General features: G+C 40.7%; 1 pseudogene; it reads right to left on the reverse strand.

Moving 5' to 3' along the window:
• Nucleotides 1-487: 487 nt before the first annotated feature.
• Nucleotides 488-4,785, reverse strand: LOC133927703 (protein NDL1-like; annotated as a pseudogene).
• Between the last annotated feature and the right edge of the window lie 18,545 nt (nucleotides 4,786-23,330).

Genomic DNA, 23,330 nt, shown 5'->3' on the forward strand with positions numbered 1-23,330 from the left:
GAAAAAAAACCAATTTAGCATTTTATTGAATCCAACTTGCATCTGATCTGCTACCCATCAACAAGAACTGATGCATACAGTCTGAGAAGACACCATGACACACCACCAGCCATATAGTAAAGCACAAGAGGTTTCTTCAACAATGGCCTGAGGTCTAAATATGATTTAGGAGGTTGCAATGGTTCACCAGTCTAGGTCATATATGCTGATAAAAGGGAACCATGCCATGGCATTGGCAAAAGAGAGAAGAGACATCAATGTGCAGACACAGGCGACAGCTCATCTTCCCTCATTATTTCTTTCTTTAACAAATAATCTGACACAATTTACACTGTTTAAAGCTATAAATCAATGGAATTGAACCCCCACCCAGCCTGACCAAACCTAACCTCTTGTCTATGTACATCACAGTAACAGCAAATATGTCACTTCACCACAAAAATTAAGGGATATGCATCTGTTCCTACGCCTTTTTCCTCTTCTGTTCCTAAGCTTTGAGATTGGCTCGCGTCTTGATTGGCTTTAGCTTTACCCCCATGCTCTCGGGTGATAGGAGCTCCGGCGATATGCAAAACGGGTTCAAAGGGCTGCGAGGGCTGCAGATAACTGGCTCGGCCTGTACAAGCCATATCCCATGAGGAAGTACTCCATTGGTATGAGCATTGCATGTGGCTGCTCCTCCATCACAACCGATCCGCAAGCTTGTACCTACAAAGATTCCAAACTTGGTATGAAAACGCTAAATCAATATGTGGGAAAATTAAAGTGTGGGCAAATAGATACCTCCACAAGAGCACTATATCGCTTATCAAGCTTTGCAGTCATGTGAACAGCCTCAGCATGGAACTCAGAAAGTCTCACCAACAAAAATTAAAGTTCTGCACTGCAGCTGCTTCAGGCTTTATGTCAAGTCTTTTCTCCTGTAAAGCATGAAAAAGTATTGATTCCACCGACTCAGATACAAGTTGATCATATAAAGCCTTGAACAAAAGAAAGGAACATACTCATTGATAGTTTGGATAAACCACCACACGTTCATGCACTGCCGTTGATCTAGAAACTTCATGAATCAAGAGAAGAGAGTTAAGCATAATAAATTTACACAAAAACATGGTAGCTGATAATGGAGGAAAAGAAGTCTTAGACAGTGCATACACTTCTACAAGCCTGCACAATATCTGATTTAGGTACAGTAGAGCATCCACGTACTTCCTGAGGATTAGAAAATTCCAACAAAAAGGTTCAATAGATAGCTACACAAATATCACTTTATGTAAACTAAGGCCATGTAGTAACCTTGCTGAAGTAGCGCTGCAACAAAATATCCTTCACCACGTTGCACATCCCATAATAATATAGCAAATTTGACATTACCTAACAAAATCAATTTGTCAGTACAGCATTTATTATTCCGATGGGCAAAGGTCTATTGGGGGCTAAATATTGAATAGCTACCTTATTATAAAACCACTATGTTCATGAGGGAGCTTTACATAGAGGTGAAACAAGGATAAGTCCTAGTACACGCTCTCTATAATTTGTGCAACAACGAACAAAAAATTACTAAGCATTTGTGCAAGCAGCACAGAACACATTACAACAACAACAACAGCAGTAGCAACAAAGCCTTTGTCCCAAGCAAGTTGGGGTAGACTAGAGATGAAACCCACAAGATCCCAAGCACAGAACACATTAGTTTAGAAGAAATACATACTGCGAATAGAGTAAGAATGTATGCTCCAACAGTGACACCTAAGCACATAATAGAATCCAATCTGAAAATACAAAACGAAAAGAAGTTACTTAACAGATATCAGAAGAAACTGTCTGAGTACCACCACTTTTTCAAACAATATGAGAAGATCTTACCCAAAGAAATCAAGTACATCTGCGACCCGATCCACTAAGTCATCAACAGATGCCACAAGAGTGCTTGGCAAAATCGGAGTAGCTCCTAACTGCATGTTCCAAACGACAGTAAATGTGCAATCATTAAAAAAAAATCGAATATGCATCGTATTAAGATAAACGCAAAAAGAAAACAACTCACTGTAATAGAAAATTCCACTGACCTCATGTCCTGGGGGACTGATATGGTAAATGCAAAAATTATGGAGCAACAATGAAGCTGCTTCGGGGCAGAAGAGTAGTCCTTGGAAGCAAGACATATCTGATCAAGAATAGTGGACTTAAGTCACTGTGCTGCAGAATTCAAAAATAACCTAACATAAGGTAGACAGGTGAGGTATGACTGTAAAACTTACGGTTCAAAGCAATGTCTGGATAAGTAATAAGACCCGGCTTATCATGATCACCATATATGGCAACAGATACAGATCCATGGTTTGTTTGTATATGATGTTCCTGAAGAAAGAAAGAGCAAAGTGTTAAACAAACTTAGAGAAAAGGAGAAAAGACGGAGAGAACAATTATTAAACCTCTAATTGTAGTTCATAATGAAGCTTATTACTGAATACTCCCTCTGGTCATAAATACTTATCGCTTTTAACTTTTCACGATCTTCGACATGCAACTTTGACCATGATTTTATATTAGAATATAGCTATAATATCTAATAAAAATATAATATTATGAAAGTATTTTTCAAGACAAATCTACATGTGTGATTTTTATGTTTCCAAACTAAATATTTTGGTAGCTATTGACGGTCAAAGTTTTAAAAGTTTGACCGAATCTTGGTCAAAGTGACAAGTATTTATGACCGAAGGAAGTATATAATACAAATTTGGCTATGACACATTTTGTAAGCTATTGATCAGCAGAGCCATTGCTTTCTCCAAATGAAATATGGAAACCAGCAGTGCCCCACAGATTATTGAAAGAAGGAATTTACCCAAACCAAAGCTAAGGTTGTGTATCACGACCAAAGGTTCTCTGTTTCTTGTGTAGCACTAAAAGTTCGCAAATTATAATGTGATGTGCTACAGTGATGATTCCTAGACCACAACCCCTAGGGCGAAGAAAAAGGGGAAATATAGCACCAAGTACCATCATGAAGTGATTCCTCCACCAAGCAAATAGCCAAAAACATACTTGTCAAGAAAAGCATATGCTGGGACAATATAATTAGATGTTCTTTTCAACCGCGGGAAGGATGTGCATGACGAGTAGTGGCAGTGAAGTAATGATTCAACAACATCATCTCCGGGATCGTATTTTGATAAATAACAATAACTCAATAACCTGTCAGGAAAGAGACTAGTACACTAAATTACCCATTTCTAATAACAGAACTAAACAATGTTTTACAAGCAATCCTGAGTGAACTTTCTATCCAAGCCATTGGATCATAAATCCTACGGCTACCATGTACGCCACCAGGATTATATGTAGGCCTGACCTGGTTGGTTATCTGGGAGAAGTCCAGTTGGCAGAGAAGAGAAGGAGGCTGCTATGGACTTATTTGTGTGTGAAAGATGCAACCGAACCAAGTTTAGAATTTTGTCCACTAATCAGTGGACCTCACCAATCCAGCTTTGAGTAGGAAACTTAGCGAACCTCAAATATAGTAGTCTATAATCCTAGCAAATCATACAACTTTTCTTGGACAAACTTTCTATCCAAAATTTGGCTATTTCTGTACAAGCTTAGGACAAGTGGTTTATCTTAAAATTTTGTACAAGCTTAGGACAAGTGGTTTATCTTAAAATTTTGATATTGCTGTTTTGTAGCTATATGAAAGAACAAAATTCAACTTCATTTGATTCCACGGACCAAGTATATACTCTGCAACCAACTAACAAAGCTAGAGCAGCATCCACACAAAAGAGGAGCCTTAAATCTATCAGACCTTGTTTCAATTCGAATTGCAGACAAAGGTCGAGCTTAAATTGCTTCCACATAGAGAGGTAGTTTAGTGGAAACTTGTGCTAGAAAGCTCAGCTAAACCATTTGAGACAACATGATTGATTAAAGAGCAAATAAAAGGGGCAGTTAGGACACACAAGCTACAACCCAAAAGCGTCAAAATCACATATTTATGGTTTCTTTTTTCCTCCCTTTCCTTCTGGCGATAAGCACGCACAAAGCAGGCGACTGAATAGTTAAATTGAGTAGCAAGCGATATAAGCTGAAGTAGGACCACATGACTAAACGAGGACCATAAACCGGAGAAAATAAATCCGCATGGACAAAGGCAGGTAGAGGCCAACAACCACTTGAGGATGCAATACGACGAGTGTTAATACAGCAGGCACCGAGGCTAATGAAACAAGTGGCGAGCTAGTGGTGGTAAACGATGATACGGATGTGGAAGAGGAATACTGCAAAGAGGGCAAAGCAGGATGAACTGCAAAACACTGTGCGAAAATCAACACGAATCCGATAGCAAGCGCCCCTAAAATTACATGGAGAACTTGGTATTCAAACTACGATAAATCAAAATCTTAAAAACAAAGTAGAAAAGAAAAGAGTTTAACCCTACAAGAATGTAAGGGTTAAATCTGAAACCAATACAATGCAGCTAACAAGAGCAAGAACAGCTAGTAAGAATCAAGAAACGGCCCTTCCTTCCAGAACCTCTAACCCTACCACGCAAGGAACTACATCGAACATTCGAACCGAAACTAAACCGAAACCACCAGCTTGGCATCTTTCGGCCATCCAATCCAAACCTCTCAATCCGCGCCCCCACCCCACCCGGAGAGCAGAAATTAACTGCAGCAGGGAAGAAAGCAAAGGGGAAGTAGGGGAGCCCCTGACCTTACCGCCAAAGGAGATGCGCTCCACGTCCACCAACACTACGGAGCCGTCAGAGTCGCCCATCCCCGCCGCTGACCGCCTCGCGTCGATGTCAAGATGACGTGGTCTCTCTCTCTCTCTCTCTCTCCAAAATGCTCGTACCGCCGCTTGCTTGCTTGCCCACCTGCGCGTCGCATCTTGAGTTCTTGGCCTTGCTTATAAACATGGGTGTGTTGGGTTGTTCACACGGCCGTAACTATCTCGAGGATACGTTTAAACGGATGTAAATATAAGTCTGTAATTTGGCTCGAGTCTCTCTACAGTCTAACAGATACATAGCTTATATCCGTTTATATAAACAGATCTATTTATTATTATCATAAAATTATTTATATATGAGCAACTAATCACAGTTTTAACTCTTGTATCCGCTTATGTGACCTCAGATTCAATCAACTAAATAAAATTTTAGTTCAGCATATCCAAACAAATATAATCAACTAAACAATATTTTTTTCAACAAATATGACTCTATTCAATTTGTTTCTTCTCACTCCGTACATACAATCTTCGGTTGTTATGATCTAGTCTAGTTTACACGGAAAGAAGAAACCGACAGGTCAGACAAAGGGTCCACTCGATATCTACAATCGGTCAATACTCAACCCTCAAAACTCAATACATTTCTTGCTACAAACTTTGTGTAGCAACTATGGAATTCATGCAGTTTTAGCATACCTTTTTTATGACCTATTTTTAGCATACTTGTGAATGGTTCCAATTTCTGGCATGATTGCTGAACTATAGTATTAAGCTTTCATGGTATGCATTGTCCAGCTCTTTGGTGACCTATAATTACATACTACTTGCTTAGTGAGACACATAAATGAAGGGAACACTAATCTCATGATTTACAGAGCAAATTGCTTTTTTTTTGAGTTTGTAAAATAAAACCACGAGTTAAAACAATTATACGTCACTCAAAAAATGTCTACAAAACAACTAGCACCCTTAGATTTGTCAACAACCAACAAATCCAACATCCAGATCTATTTGATGGTGTTTCATTGAATCTAATGACCGAGAATGAGCTGTCATCAACCATTGAAAGTCATATGTCCACCTCAACAAATGTCCACAGAACTACCTGAATCTTCATATCTAAATCCAATGATCGAAATTGTGTTGTCCCTCCACCATCTCTCCATTTAGTTGAAAAATCATTAATTTGCTTCTCATAATAACGGTTGCATATTTCCTTAAAACAAGGACTCGGCAATCAACGACTGAGATTGTGATATCCCTTCACCCACGAATCACGCTTCTCACCCACGAATCATGGGATGTGATTAATCTCCTTCTAAACAATGATGATTCAATTCATAGTCTCTTCACCCACGGATCACGGTTCTGGTTAGTCTCTTTTCGAGCAACACCAACTCCAGCATCCTTCATCATAGCATTCATGTCCACTCCTTTTCTCCCTGACGTCTGCTCCTCCTCCCTACCATCTGCATACGCTGTGTCCTCCTGGTTGGCGCATCAACTGCTCCACCTCCCCTGCTAGCGCATACATCGCTCTACGCTCCGCCTCTCGTGCAGCCTCGACCACTGATCCACCTCCCTGAACAACACATGGAGCTAGCTGCCTCCCCTGACGGACAGGAAGTTACGATCTCGCCAAGGGCTCGGCGGGAGCATTCACCAAGGGCCAAGACATCATGGGCACAAGGCACAACAACATGTGCCTTCGTCATCTAGATCCTTAGAGGCTCCCCTGATAGCCATCGATTTTCTTGCTGCGTTCCGTCATCCTTGCATGAGGTGTTGCCTTCCTTACCAGCTGTCAGGCTTGAAAGGACAATGATGTCGCCTAGAGGGGGGTGAATAGGCGTTTTTACAAAAATTTGTCCCCTTTTTACCGTTGGCCTAAACTTGCAGCGGAATATAAACTAACGGGTTTTTCACAAGTGAAAAACCTAAATATGCTAGGCTCAACTAGTGCACAATCACCCTAAATAAGTGTGGAAATTACAATCCTAAGGTGACAAAAATTACACTAATCTAGCAAGAGATATGCAATAAAACTTAAATTGAAAAAGGCTAAAAACACTGTTCATATGCCTGAAATTACTGTTCATTGGTGAAGACCGGAGTCTCCGGGTTGTACATGTCCGGAATCTCCGGTAAAGTATGGATTCTCCGGATTCTGTACAGAACAGAGCCCGAAACTGAATAAAAAGGATGGGTAGAGAGTTCTAGCTCAAACCAAGTGATGTCGTGTGTTTTTTCGGAGATGATTCCAAGTAGATGCATGGAGAACCTACATTCAAATACACACAAATAAGTAGATCGAGCAATGTACACAAAGATTTGAATAAGAACTCAAAAGTAAAGAAACAAGAGAGGAGACACAAGATTTGTTTCTCGAAGTTCGGATTCACCACCGTGAATCCTACGTCTCTGTTGAGGAAGCTCCAACGAGCCGGGTCTTGATTTCTTCCCTTACGGAGGCGAAATCAAGCCCTTTACAAATTTTCCCGCGGCTCACCACAAGCATGGGAGCTCACCGGCGACACCTAGCCGGCTAGGAGGCTTCACCTCCAAAAGTAACAAACACTTCGAGAACTTCTTGTCAAGAACTCAAGTGCTCAAGATTGGATTTTAGCTCACTTGCACTCAATCTTTCAATCTCTCAACCCAACTCACTTTTCTTCTCAAATCACACAATATAATAGAGTGGGAGAGGTTCTTTTGGCTCTAGAGGATGTTCTTTTCGTGCCCTTGCAGTTGCCCCAAAGGATGGGGTGAGTGGGGTATAAATAGCCCACTTCAAAAAACTAGCCGTTAGGCTCTTTTTTGGACTTTACCGGAGAATCCGGCCTACACCGGAGTCTCTGGCCACTCCAGGTACCGGAGAATGCGGTCTTCACTGGAGTCTCCGAGTACAGCACAGCTGACCTCCGAAAAACGGCGATAACTTTTGATCCCGGAGTCCGATTTCGATGATTTTGGACTCTATGGAAAGATTATTCAGAGGGCTACACATCTCAACTGAATTCATGACCTAAAACACATAGGATCAAACTAGAAACACTCCAAAACTCATTTTGGACACTTCCACACTTTCCGTTTCGGACTCTTAACAAGAAACTCTCACTTTGGGTTTGGTTGGAAACTCTTGAGCATCGAGACATGACAATTAGCTCACGTTGCATCCCTCTTAATAGTGTGGCATACCTATACTCAAATTCAAAGATAAAACACATTTGAACCACTTTGAGCATTTGAAAACTTTCAAGTACCGCTTCTTTCTTTCAAACCTTGAGGGTTGCCAACTTCCATAAAATCTTCACTCCATCTCTTCTTGATTCTTTATATGATTGATGTGAATCATCCATAGCTTTACATGGCCTCATACGGTCCATTGGCGCAAAGCCTTTACTCGCTCTTTACCACCGCCTTGGTCCTTCGACGCCAAGCCATTTGCTTGCCCTTCACCACGGATGGTCCATCGCAGCCGAGTCTTGCTTGCCCTTCACCGTCTTGCCATAGAAAACCACTTTGTATTCGACATCTTCAAGGAATTCATCTTATCAAATATGGAATCTACTCTTGTTCTTCACTCTTGGTATATATGATTTCAATTCAACTTATGCCTTCTTATGCATCCTAACCCCAACTCACTCTCAAGTACAAAGCACATGGGTTAGTCCATAAAACCTAAATGACAACATTTATACCTTAAGTTACTTGATCTCCATAAGTAACTTTTAGCCTTCATGCATATTGTCAATCTTCATATAGAACATAACCCCACTTATTCTTAAACACATAGCACACGGGTTAGTCCATAAAACTCTATTAACAAGCATACCTTTAGTTACTTGATCTCCACAAGTAACTTAGCCTTCAAGCTTATTGCTAATCTTATTAAGCTTCTTCTTCTTCTTATGAGCATCACTAAAATCTCAATGACTTTTGATGCAATTCTTTGAACTCATAGCATTTCTCAAAGAATCCATGCTTCATCATTTATGCATCTCCTATGGAATAACCTAATAGCAATTCTCAATATGATTGTTAGTCCATAGGCATTGTCATCACTTACCCGAGCATCACCTAGAGCTCATTCATCTTGATGCATTTTCATTCTCCCCATTCACTTAGAGCTCATGCATATCTCTCATCCATGCATCACCTATGGAACAACCTACTAACAAACTCAACACCATTGTTAGTCCATAGGTATTGTCATTAATTACTAAAATCACACATAGGGGCTAGATGCACTTTCAGGGCTAATCTAGTCGCTGCCGTAACTCGTAAGTGATTCCACCTAAGTTGACTTTCAGTTAACACCAACAACAAGAGTAGTATCATGGGTTAATTGCTTTGTGTGCATTCCAGATCAAAGCAACTCACATACTAGAATGTGAGGGCTTTTTGCTGGTGAGCTTCAACTATATTTGGATCTTTTTTTCTTAATTAGTGATGGGTAAACCATTCGATTGTTCTTTTGTTATATTAAATGGATTGATCAAGTTTATATTTCAATGGTTCTAAACACTTATATGATAATTGGGTGAAAAAAATTGTCACAAGCTCGCAACAGCTTTAGACTATCTTGTGATGCATGTTATTATAGCACACATTCTATATGATAATTCTAAGCTATTTGCATTTCATACCAATGTTAAAAATCCATCTATATGCTAGGACTACTATAAGTATCACTGCCATTAATCAATCTTCTAGTATATTGATGTCAAGTGACTTCCTAAGAACTACAATATTATATTGCATTCTGATTTGTGCGCTTCGAACAAAGTTGTTGTTCACTACAAAATTATTTATTTTCTATCATTGATTTCTATACTAAAGATAATTTTTTATAAGATTGTGCTTTTATAATTTATAATGTGGTGAATCCCAGATCAAAGCAATTTTCCTTCAATTGCAAATGCATCTGTCCACGCTATCTAGAACTCTGTTTCATATTTTAGGTTGAAATTTTTTCCGATGAATAGTTGACCTGAATAAGGAATGCTACTAAGGTAATAAAACTTGATCCAAGTCAAAATTTTATTTTACTTTAGTATTCTTAATTAATGTAATACGAGATATATGCACTACAAGTTCACATGAAGTTATGTTTGCCTTTGTTTTCTTTTACTGAATCTTGACATTTTTTTGACAAATGTGTTGCAGGTAAGTTTTAAGCACTGATTGCCTCATTGGCCTTCTACCATGCCAATTAATCTTTCATTCATTGACATTTAGCTAACACAAATAACTTGCTTCCACTATAGTTTAATTTCCAATACTGGTTATGCGTGTTGTCGATTATCAGTTTTCTTATAGTAAGATAAGTTTTCTAATTATACCAATTTTCCTAACACTTTTACTAAAACGCAATGCTAATTTTAAAGGACACAACAGGAGGGTCTAGCACATTATTGCTAGTCATTTATTGATATTCTTGACTTACCAGCGTGGCTTATCAAACCTTGTCAATTGTTAGGTACTATTTGTTTGAAATTTGGAATGACCATACATTAAATAAAGAATCACCCTTTTGAAATCCATCCAAAATATAAAAGCATGAGTTAAAACTATCCTATATGCACCATAAAGTATGTACATAGAACCACCAATACCCTAAGATCCATTCTCATCAATCACATCCAACAACTAGGATTTGTTTCAAGCCTTGCCTTTGAATCCAATGGCTGAGATCCACATATGAAACCTTCATCCGCACTCACGGTAAATGCCACTTTCCACAAATCATGGAATTGATATCTAAATCATTAAATTGCTTGCCATAATAATCTCATCTATACATTTCCTTCCAAAAAGATAATACAATCACCTAGAGATCAAATTCAAAAACATCCAATCAATTAATTCCTCAATTAACCTCTAATTACAGTATGCTTCCCCTACCTACAAATTAATTAATTTATCAATTAATGTAATTAAATTCCCTATCAATCCCTACTCATGGCCAACTCAACCTTCCGAAATACCACCAATTAGTCACAATCAATTCAGAAAGTCCATCCTCACTGGATTGAATCACGCACGCCCCCAATTCAACCATCTCTATGTGACCTATCACACCTCGCCTCCTCGCTTCTGTGTTGCCACCAGCCTCACTCACCTTGACGTGACCACCATCGCCTCACCGCCCGACGAGAGGTCGCTACCAACAACCCATGGGCTATGTTTGAGGGAGGTTGCCACCGACAATCCATGGGCCGTGTTTGAGGGAGGTTGCTGTTGTTTCACTAACCTTGCCTGCATCGCACATGCTACCATTACCTACACCTCCGCACACGCTGGCCTCCATTGCATCGCCCTCTTCCTGTGTCTTCCTCCCACTTGCGAGTGCAAGTGCCTCCGGGAGAAATGTGACATGCTCTTCTTGGTGTGGTCGCAACTATTAGGATTGGTTCGACGGCGCACGACTCATGGTGCTCGACGTTGCCCCATTTCTTCTAGACATCAGCGCGTTCCCTCATGACCAAGGGCATCGCTACGGCGCAATAATAGCTAGGGGGCACGACGCAACCCAGTATCAACTAGCAGCGCTCGATCGTCCTGTGTTGCACCATCGCTTGTGGATGTTAGTGTGCGGCCTAGAATGAGTCAGGGGTGGTGCCCAACCCAGCTTTGGCTTAGATCTCCTGTTGGTGCTGCCTCTTCCTCCTTCTAGATACTCATAAGACCCGCCTTTCACGTAGTGTCGCTATCGCACTTTGTGAACGTAACCACGTGATATAGTTTATCTTTGTCTCACCCTGCCGCGTCGGCCTCTTTCCTCCCATGTTGTTGGCTGCTACCTCTCTTCCCTGCCATCAGTATGCCCCAAGTCTAGTTCTTCCTCGATGTGATCTCCACCTCATTCACTCCCCAAATCATATTCATCAATCCATGTCCACTGAGTAACCGATTTCTTAGTTTTCTTTACATGATTCGATCAACTCACTTTCCTAATCACATTAATTTTCTACCCGATTGCCTCCATATAGTTCTTTTTGTTTTTTGTGGGTAGCGTATGATTCTTATTGTTTGACTCTTTTAGTCTCATTCTTTGTTGTATCATACAGACATTATCAAAATCATGCATAATAATGGATGCGTAATATGGTGGATCATTTGATCAGTAAATTTTCACATCACTGTTTATAGTATGACTTTCCAATCAAGATTTGCCATACTATCTATTTGTTTGAAGGAACTTTCCTAGCTCAACTACTAAGTAGTTTCCTCTCATCAAATCATGACCTTATATCTCTGCAAAATAGCTAATTAGTGTTTACCATGTTTTTAAGGTAATATGATTACCACATTTGAGACCTCCTTTAGATCCACCATGTTTTCTGTATAACGGTTTCTGTGTTTTTTTCGGCACAAATAGCATCATATTTGTTATCTTTCCTCTATTCTCATATGTTAACAGCTTATGCTTTTCTTATTCTTTTTTCATACTTCCTAGATTTCAATCGACTAACCTATGAAGTCTTTAGTCGTCGGCACCGGCGGAGAGATTAAGGTTGGTGGTTTTGGTGCTCTGGGAGGCTACTGAGTTATAGAGAGGCACGGGGTGGTGGCTCTACCGGTGGTGGGGTGGCGGTGTGGTGGTGCGGTGATGATGCAGTGGTGCCGCAGTGCCGCAAGTGGCGGCTAGGCTAGGTCGACGACAAGGGCGTCAAAATCGGAATGATTAGCACAACAGAGGGCTATGATGGCGGGAGAGACGCCAGAGATAGGTGTAGGCATATGGGGCGGGGGAGCCTGTTGACGATCAGCGCTGGGTGAAAGAAACATACCATCGCTGAGAGAGAGAAGTGGCAATGGAGGACAACTCTTGGATCGTTAGATCATGATCCAAGGACAAAACATTCACTGGAATTTGGGTCATTTAGGTTGTAAGGTATTTCAAGTTCTAAATTCTCTTGAAGCATGCTATATGTACTGCTACGAGTATGTTTTGGTCACTGATTTTATGATGTGGAAAAGAATAGTAAATTTATACTGAACATAGGAACGTTGGCCATCATATTGTGCAATTCAAGACAAACTAAATTTCTATGGACTTGCCTATTCATTATCAACTACAAGTAGTGTGGGAGAGGTAACATAGATACTACATGTAATTTGTAGAAATTGTTGCAATATTATATAATTTTTATTTACTCACGTGACCCCATGACCAACGTCCAGATCCCCTGTTGTCCTTCCCCACCATCTCCCGAGCCAACGTGCCGTCCTTCACCACCATCCCCCAAGCCAAAGTGGATATGTACTTCGAGCTCCATGTCACAAGTGTGCCCTTTAGACGCCATTTCCAATGTGTCAATCTTTGCCGGATGCCGGCGCACCAGAACGCCTACATGGTTGTCGCCATATTCTTGGAGGGTTTGTTGGTGTTCATGGCTACTAGAGACAATCGTTGAATGGCATTGAAGAATCCAACAGACAACAATTGTCATCCAGAAGTTTACTTAGACGCCATTATTCACATGAGAAATTTGGTCATCATGAACCAATATGTGGATCTCTTTTCATGGGACATGGACAATCGAGCACATGGATCCCTCGATGGTGCAGGGATCTAAAATTCACATCAGCAAAGACTCTTCTGAGTGTGGGTTCTATTTAGCCATATTGAGTGGTGGTCATCTTCTACTGATATGAATGTACGACCATGATAGAATACAGTAGTTATAGAGCAGCACGTGTGTAACCCGTGCACGGTTACTAGTAACAGTAAATGGACTTCCTCGGTAAATGTGATTCTTTTCCTACCGTTGTGACTTGAATCACACAAGGTGTGGCTCACACTCTCAGCGCTCGACAGTTCATTGCTAGCCTTAACCATTGGACGTGATCTAACCGCATCATGCATGTGCCTCGACACTATTGTTTTGTCAGTGTAGTCTTTTCTGCTTGATTTAGGCACCTCACTCTTGATCGATCTCCAAACTTAAGCAGAAAGTTGGACTTTGGGTGGGATTGCAAGCTGAAACTTTTTTGAAATTACAATATGAAAGTTTGAGAATACGAGTTGGAAGTCTGGTTTCATCAATTTGACATGCAAAGTCGCGTGTTGAAAGCTGAAATCTCGAATGGCAGCGATCGCATAGAAGATCTTAATTAGGATGGAACTCTTTCATGCTTCAAGCTGTGTAACTGTAATCCTGCATCCAAGGATACTAAAAATCGTGCACTATTTAATCGAACCTCTTGCTCGGTTCAAGCATGCATAATCTACATCATTCAGAGACAACAAAAACATATTTGTTCATTAATTAGGCGTCATCAATGTGTTTATTTTTTCAAGAACATATCAATGTGTTTATTTTTCTGTTTACTCTTTTTAACTATTGTTTTTTTTTAATTTTGACGAGGCAATGTCTGCCAGTTAATTCGTTGTTTCTATCAAGCTTTCCTTTTCAAAGGGAAAAGATCGGGGAGCCAAACATTGCTTTCATGCCTCCTGTCTTGTTTATTGTGTGTCAAGGATTAAGTGTCGATTGGATACACAAGAGGGATGGAACAAAAGTGTTGCTTAAATGATCAAATATGGTTTTAAGAAAATGTCACCCCTTTCTTGCACTTCCAGCTTAGTTGACTGGGCACCTTTCACACTTTTCTTTGTAAAAAATAAAAGTTAGTTTTGTCACAGAATTTATGGAGCACGGTGGCAACTTTTGAGCTAAGCCAGCGGGGATTCGAGCCCCCAGTTCAGCACCCCAGTCTCCTAGAAGACCGCGGAGATGAGGAGTGCATTAAAAAAAAACAGAATTTACTGTTTTGATTATTTTTGCAATGATGTACTTTGATACTTGATGGATAATTTTAGCTCTATGGAAAACAGGATGAAATGTGAGAGATCATACTTGTTACTACTAAATCAAGAGCATAATTTTATCGGCTCATTCTTGCCCATAAGAGCAGAGACAACACACATCAACTATTTTTTCAAATAATAATATACACACACTTTGCCGACTATATATTTTTCAAATAATAATGTTAAACAAAATTATAATCAATTGGGTCTAAGAAAAGCAATTATAACTTGAAAGACGACTTCATAGCTTTTTTTCAAGACAGGTATTATCATTGAGTCGACTGAATAAATAACAGTCCTGAGCCACAGGTTAATAAGCAACTTGGAGAATCAGGAACATGAAACATACATGTCCTGAGCCACACAATTTTGTATTCTTTCCTTTTCTTAAGAACAGCAGCAAGCGATGATAGCAGCTTCTAAACTAGAGTTCCCAGAGAATCACTGTCAATCATTCTTGATTGGCATTTGACTCATCACTTGCATGGTTGAAAATTTAAACATGCAAATTAAGAGTCGTTGATTTACCATGCACCAGTGGCGAAGAGAAGACTGGCCACTACATGACATCAGAGAAAGTGTTTTTCGTTTGGTGGCTTGGCTTCTTTATTACTCAAATCTCTACAGCATAAGGCAACCGGCCAGAGAAGAGAAGGTTTTCAAAGTTAGAAAACATGTAAGAAATATTAACTTCAAATCTTGATGAATGTTGTCGCATAGTGCAGAGTAAGGAAAAACTATTTCCATGTTTCAGTAGCTTGTAATGTCACCTGATCTTACCTTTTATTTTTACGACCTAAATTGTTCACAAAATAATGTACGTGTTCTTCTCTAATTAAGCGTGCGCTTATTTTAATTTCAAAGCGTACTTCGGGTTGCAAAATATATAACAGATTAATTCATAAGTAGCGAGATTTCAAGTTTTCAACCCGTGCAGAAGGCACAAGCAATGCTGTGGCCACAGGTACTGAGATGTGTCCTAAATCCTGAAGATTTCTCAGTCCTCCAGCAGAGCCTGCTTCGTGGTGATCAGGGCGAGATGTGTCCAAACCCTTACCAAATTCCGTTACACTCACGCTGCAGATCGATGCGATTTTGTGCTCAGACCGTCCGTGGTGACCATGCGGCATTCAGAGGCCACAATTTGACGTGTGTGCTGTTGGTTAGGTCAGGCAAGGCACCGATGCAAGTTTCAGCTACAGAGGCAAGGAATTTTGGAAACCTGCCCGATAGGCTCTCGGATCCGATGATAGGTGCATCGAAAATGCAATTACACGTGTCTTTTGCAGCATCACTAATATCGTCCACCGATCCTCCTATTTCATATTTACCTATCTATTGATTCTCTTATTTATTTTATAATTTTTTTCATATATTTTTTTAATATGAATCTCAATCTAAATAAGATCTTGATAGTCCATGCGTGCGTGATGACTAGTGGAAATTTTGTGTTCACATGGACAAGGACAACAAAGAGAAGCGTGTTTGGTCTGTTCCCAAGTCCGAAGCTGCATCGTTTGGATGTAGCTTTCATGCATAGCCAAATGATGCACAACACAGTACTTTCCAAAAAGCGAATTGCGGTATTTTTTTAACGAACCGGCACAAGACAGTGCCAATTTCATTAAATAAAGTAGGATACAATATAAGTAGATAGCCCTAAAAGACTACATACAGGAAGAAAAAAAGAGACAACATCATCAACAACGCTAATAACACTAGAAACTATAGTCGACGTCGAATCAACTACAAGCAACAAAAGAAATACAACGGTATCACTCCCTTTGCGACTAGCAAGATCAACGACTCATAGCCCCATTTAAGCTTGAAAGGCCGACGACTGAAATGATTCGGGAGATCACTTTCGGCAGAGGGGGTGATGATCCATCGAACTTAGCCATATAATTTAAGGCAAGACGAGCACTTCGACGGACTGTCAATCTATCGTAAGTCCTTCGCTTGTGTGTTACCGGTGTCACCAGCGGTGGAGGTCCCAGTGGAGTGCAAGGGGGTCCTTGACCCTCACGAAAAGTGAACTTTTAGGTGCTTTAGAGGAGTCTGCAATAGGTGTAGCAGGAAAGTCCAAGTAGTAATTCAAAGTCTCCGACTCGAACACAGTAAGGTGGTTTGCTAGTGAGAGAAGGTAAACTTCAGATGATTGCTCATAAATCAGGGTCATCGCCTCCAACTGATGAGTGTCAATCCTCGAGTAGTCTCGGTAGCCATAAGGCTCATGTGGGTATCGGAATAAGAAGATGAATATCTTGGAGAGGGGGATGCTTCACTTCCAAGTTGAGAACAATCAATGCTACATTGTCCATGTTGGTGACAAGTATAGCGCATGTTGTTTGTCCTTGATCTTCTTTTCCTAGATGAAGCTTTCTTGTTGATTTTTGTTGTAGCTTTTCCATTTAGGTTTTGTCTCTTATAGATTTCTATTTCCTTCAAAATGTTAGTCTCACAAGTAATATTGAAAATAGATGCATCGTTATGAGAACAACGAAACATATCATCGTGATGAATAGATATTTTAGCACTAGATGATATGCAATGGTTGACAATACAAGTGGATATGAACTTTTTACTAGTAGTGTTGTAAAAGTCCAAAGGAAGGTTTGAACACTTACTAATTTCACTCACCATATTATTATCTTGCTCGAATTAGTCAATTGGTGAGATGGATGGCGAAGTGACATCCTCTTGGATAAGTGAGGAGGTCATTTGTTACTCTTCATGATGTGATGATGAAGTAGAGCATTTCTCAAATAATATCTTAGGAAGCCATCACATTTGAACTTGTCATATCTTTCTTTGAGAGTAGTCCAAATAAGACGGGCGTCCTCAAGCGGCATGATGGATTCAACCACATCCATACTCAAAGCATTAAATAAAGTATTAGTGGCTTGAGCATTGAGATATATGCATTTCTCTTTCTCTTTAACTGATAAGAGTTCATCACTGGAGCTCCTGAAAACATTTAGAATTTTTAGATTATTTTTGTACTCCTAAATAAAATCATGAGTTAAATAAAAAACTTGAACTTTCATACGGCTTCTAGTTTTCTAGCGTTTCTTCCTAGCTTCCTTCTTGGTAGCACGGCACATGGAGGCTGTATTTGGCACTTAAGGTGCCGAATATAATACTGTGCACCGTATTTGACACCTCATATGCCGAATATGGTGCAACAGTGTCGTATTCGGCACTGAGGTGCCGAAATCACGTTTTTTAAAATGAGATATCGAATATACATGTTAAATTTGTAAATACAGTAACATGTTGTCTATTTTTTAATATATGGTGCATATATTGTTTATTTTTGGATTTTTGCCGTATATATTTTCAGAATTGTAAATAACCCAATTGAAGACTAAGTTGTAGGAAATTACCTGAGATCAGTATGATAGTTTCTGCAGCTACGTTGCCCGCAAAAAAAAAAAAAGTTTCTCCAGCTACGAATGATCAGCGCAATAGGTTACAGTGTAGGCGAGAGCTAAACTGAACAAAACGCCAAGCAAGCGTAGCTATTTTGCTGTTTTGGAAATGTTTCTTACATGTTACATACCTTGGAGAGAAGAGGCAACAGATACACGGACCAAAAAGCTATCCAGTGAAGAAGAGGACAGTAGCGCTATGCCTAAGAAGCAAAATGAGCATATTTGTCAGGTTGCAAACTTGCAGTGGTTGGTCCCTAGCAGCCTGCAAAAAAGGATGGAAAGTCTTATACACCTACAAATTTAACAGGAAAAGAGTGACAATGAGAGTGAATATGAAGCAGCAAGAGAGAATTATGAGATTATGATCTATTTGATGTAACATTACCATTAAGATAGATCATCATCTCTTTGTAGACAACATTGTGAGTAATGCTTGCATGTTCAGAGGGTTATTCTCGATTAGAACACGTGGACTATCTGGTGCCATCACTCGTGAAAAGGCGGCGTGGAGTTGTCCTTGAGAGAAATCTGGACTTGGAATGTAGACACCAACTCTATCAAATGTTTGCCCTTGATTCTTGTTTATAGTCGTTGCATATGAATTTCGAACTGGAAACTGGCACCGCTGTTGAGAATAGCATCATGTATATGTCTCTCCAGGTCATATGTTTGTTCATCTATTAAAATGTTCTACACTGTAGCCAGAATTGTTGGGGCTATCTCTCTAATCACTCTTGTGTTTAGCACAAACACACGGTTATCTTCTTGTCTTGCTTCTCTCTGGTGGTCGAGGCACACACGAGAACAACACAAATATTTTTGCGACGCTACCCCACAGGCCAACACCCTTTCATGCATCTCTTTATATAGCGAAGCACCCTGATCACAAAACTCCCAACACACTCAGCCACTAACACATGCACAACTTGACCACAATCCATGGTCCACATGAATCGGTCCTCTAACCTGACCTCAACCTACTATGCATGCATGTATATACACTGGCTGCTTAATCCATGACTCTCAATTGACTAAGCCACGCTCCAGCTGCCGCACAACCTGGATCATGCTGCTCAAACTAGCACACACTACATGCAGGACTCACGTGTACAAGCTGCTAACCGAACCATGCATTCACTAAGGACTCGAAGACACGCTAATCAAGATTAATGCTAACAACAATTCCTAAGTAACCTATCTATTTCAGTAAGGACATAAAGACCTGACATGGGATAAGGGAAGGGCTAGAGCAAACACTACTACAAAACAGGTAAACAGTGTCGGTTCTAAAACCTCATCAGTGTCGGTTTTAGACCCGAAACCGACACTGATTACTCGGCACTAAAAATCACTATCAGTGCCGGTTTGTGGATCGAACTGGTACTGATAGTACATATATCAGTACTGGGTGGTAATACGAATCGGCACTGATATATGTATTATCAGTGCTGGTTTGTTTTACTAACGGCACTGATAGGTATTTCCCGCTATTTTTAAAATATGGCGGTTGCCGTCATCGTGGTATTTTCAAATTTTGGTGGTTGCCGGCAATAGTATACGGTATAAATTTAATTTACGAGATATCGAGTTTTATCGCATCATATATACACAAGCACATATAATTTCATTTCTAAAATATCAAGTCTCATCACAGTATATATACACCACATACATGTGAGGTTTCATTAAAATAATAAAAAAGAGTTTAAGGTTTCTTGCTAATCGAACATTCTGAACTCTGTTTTTTCTTGTTGGATGAAGGTAATGAAAGAGAGGAGCTAAATTCATGAAACTCGCCGGTTGAACTGATGACTTGGTCATTAATGAACCCAACAAGTTGTTCTTGAAGTACGTTGATTTCAATGGCCATGAGTCGTCTCTGGACAGTGCGAGGAGCTGCAATTTCAACAATTGAAGAAATCAATCCTTATGAACACGTGTCGGACTTGAAAATTAGTCATCAAGATGTATGTCGCATACCTCAGCATCGACCACCTAGTATGACACGTCTTCGTTGAATCCGTGCATGAATTTCATTGCATAAAAGCCACATAAATATTGCCTAGGCCCTGCTTCCTACAAGGAAAGTGATGTCGGATAATCCATTCTTTCGCGAATGACCGATGTCTAACACTCTTCTTGATGTATCATAGGTACACTCTGCATGTGTGTGATTATTACCGTAAATAGAATTAGATTCAATCAAATCAAATATTACAAGAGCAATAAAGAGATGGTCAGGTTTTACCTTTGTAGCAAGTCAATGACGGGTTGGTAGGTTTCTTTTGGATTATTTTGTGAGTCAAAAACAACGATTTTGTTGATGTCTGACTGGATGACAAGGAGGATCCAGTGATAACTACACATATGTCACCATAGGTTAGTTGGTCCTAATTTCTAACTACGTATTGCTAAAAAGAGTAGAACATTTATGGAGGAAAACACATACACAAAGTGGTAGGACAAAAATATGTATTTCTTCAATTATAGCTCAAGAATACACTTCAATGCACAGTCCTCAGTTCCTTTTGGATCGAATTGCATCATTGTCGGGTTTACATGATGTGGGTTGATGAATCCCACATGGTCGATGCCCTTCATCCTGCATCTTTGTACCTCCATTTTACATAAGGAATAAGTTAAGACATTCAATCCAATGGTACATAAATGTATACTGTAAATTATACATATACGACACTTATAGAGTCCAACAACTCAAGATACACATATCGAAGGTATCTTGCTGGTACAGTCGATATATTTCCTCAAATAATATATAAATAAAGTCGTCCCTATGGAGAAAATCTCTATCCTTGTATTTGGCCTCAAACATTTCTCTACCATCCCGCGACTACTTTATGTACCACGCATGAAATTTTCGAAATTGATATGTCAATTTGCCCCACACGTTTGGCGCGACCAAGAGTTTGCCCAACTTAAATTGCCATCTCTCAGCTGCTTTTGGTGCTAGGGACTCATCTAGAAATTGCACTTTTGTCATTTTAGCATATTCAAGAAATCTTTCTAAATTTTGTTCTTGTCGTATCTTTTCGATAGAAGACTCTTTCAAGTATTTCTTGGTTTTGATGCGCGCGTAGTCTGATTTACTCTTACGCTCAACAGGTTTGACCATCTTTAAGAAAAAGTTCTATGTTTCTGCACGAATTGGTTTTTTCTTCTCAGGCTCTAGCTTTTGAAAGAATTTCTTGACACTGACGTCCACTATCGCTCTGGTTTCCTCTGGTGTTTGTTCATAAGACAACTTCTCATGTGCTGCCACCTTCTCAGGTGCCCTTTGCTTCTGGGATGAAGCCGACTTCTGAGATGAACTCAAATTCTTAGACTGTGCAGCTGTTGTTAACTTCGGAGGGGGGAGGAGTTGCCTCTCTTGGTGGCACTGGTGCTGGCTTCTGAGGGGGAGGAGTTGGCTCCCTTGGTGGTAACTTCGGAGTGGGAGGAGTTGCCTCTATTCTAGGTGATGGTGGCGGTGGCGGCGACCATGGAGGAGTTGGCTCTCTTCTTTGTGACGGTGGCGGCGACCGTGGAGGAGTCAGAAATTCTGTGTGGTGGGTCCGACTCCGCATCAGACGACTCGTCGGTCTCATCTTCAAACACTATGTAGCGCTTGGGTCGCAGAACAAAGCCACCAATGTTTGATCTGAGCCTCTTGGAGCCCGTCTCTCTGGGGTAATCCATGTCAATCTTACAGTACGGCCTTCGCACTGAGTCCACATGGACCTTAGCATATCCCCGCGATATCAGAAGATCATTGAAGAGAGCTCCTTCCACGCATTGGTCGACCTGCCTCATAGCCACCGTGGTGGTAATGTTCAAGGTGGGCACAACAAGCTTGCACACTTTGCTTTCTGTGATGTTGTCCATGAGGTAACGGGCCGATTCTTCTTCTGCAAACCCCACAGACGCACAGCTGCTCCGATGACCACCAAGGCTGACAACATTTTCTTCGCCTTGCTGCTGTTTGTTTACTTGCTGAAGTGCTTCTTTGATTTTGGTGTTTGTCATCTGATGCTCATGTACAAGTTCTTGTCGTACTACAGCCAGCAGGTCTTCCAGTTCTTCTCTCCTTCTCTTCTGACTCTTGTAACTTTTCGGCGATTTATGGGAATCCCTCTTTCCAAGGCACCACACCCTTGCCTCTAGTTTGACCTGGGTGCTCCTTGGTTCCCAGAGCCAAGGTTAGCTGGTCTTTCTCCCTTTGTGGCCTGAAAGAGCCTTGGGAAGGCTGGGTGTGGGCATTTGCAATTCTTTGCGTCACTTCATGTTCTCTGTCGCTTTTGAAGTTTAGGGTGCCATCTGCCGACAAAGTCACCCCTCTCGCATACAGATAATACTTCGCTCGTTCAATCCAGTCGGCCGTCTGAGGTGTGGCACCACCACGGGTTACTTGTTCTTCCATCTCTTCCCACTCGTTGTATTTCCTCACATACCCACGCGAGCTAGTTCTATGGGGGTACACGTTCTTGTGGGAGTTGGCCTTATTTACCTTACTTCGTCGTTGAGCTTCCTCTGACCGCATGTTCTCTACGAAACTGTTCCAAAATGGTTCCACAATCGGATAATCATCCCATTTCAGTGTCTAGCCCACCAAGTAATAATTTCTCCACAGCTTACCCTTGAAATTCTTGAACGAGATGGCCATTGTTGATAGGGTACGACTCTTCGTTTTGACCATGTTGCATCCTTCAGGGTATTCAAACTTTGCCACCAACTTGCCCCACATAAGATCCTTGATGTCATCTAGTCTGCCTCTCCAACTTCTATATGTGATTGCAACATGATCCCTCACTAGATACCCGATTGTTGTTTTGAACGGCCCTAGAATAACTTTAGGTCTCGTTGGCTCCCCAACTGAATTAACCTCCGTGATGATGAAACGTCCCTTGGGCATCCTGCTGGGACCTCGTCCACTCCGCTCTTCTCCGAACGTCTCACCCTCCGGAGCATCAGCATCAGGATCGATCTGACCATCTAGAGCATCATCTTCAGCCGTGCCCCGCGTAGCATTAGCGGTTGTCTCCAACTCAATTTGATCTATGTTGAGGTACGCACTCGGGTTAAAAACTCCCGTCTGGTCCAACTCCATGTTTGCAAGCTCATCTTGTACCGAGGCTGGACCCAGACCTGAGGAGGGGCCTTGTATCGAAGGGGGGATAGGGCGGGGCCATGCACGGTAGTTGAATTTTGTACGTGCCATTTCTACATAAAAATTTTAGACACAAGAAGCACTTGATTTAGAGTTAAAAATAATGAAATATGAATTAAAATTCACGATGTAATATAGTTAAATGTCTGTTAACAACTCTTCTGAA

Source organism: Phragmites australis, chromosome 8 (assembly GCF_958298935.1).
Source record: "Phragmites australis chromosome 8, lpPhrAust1.1, whole genome shotgun sequence".
NCBI classification, from domain to species: domain Eukaryota; kingdom Viridiplantae; phylum Streptophyta; class Magnoliopsida; order Poales; family Poaceae; genus Phragmites; species Phragmites australis.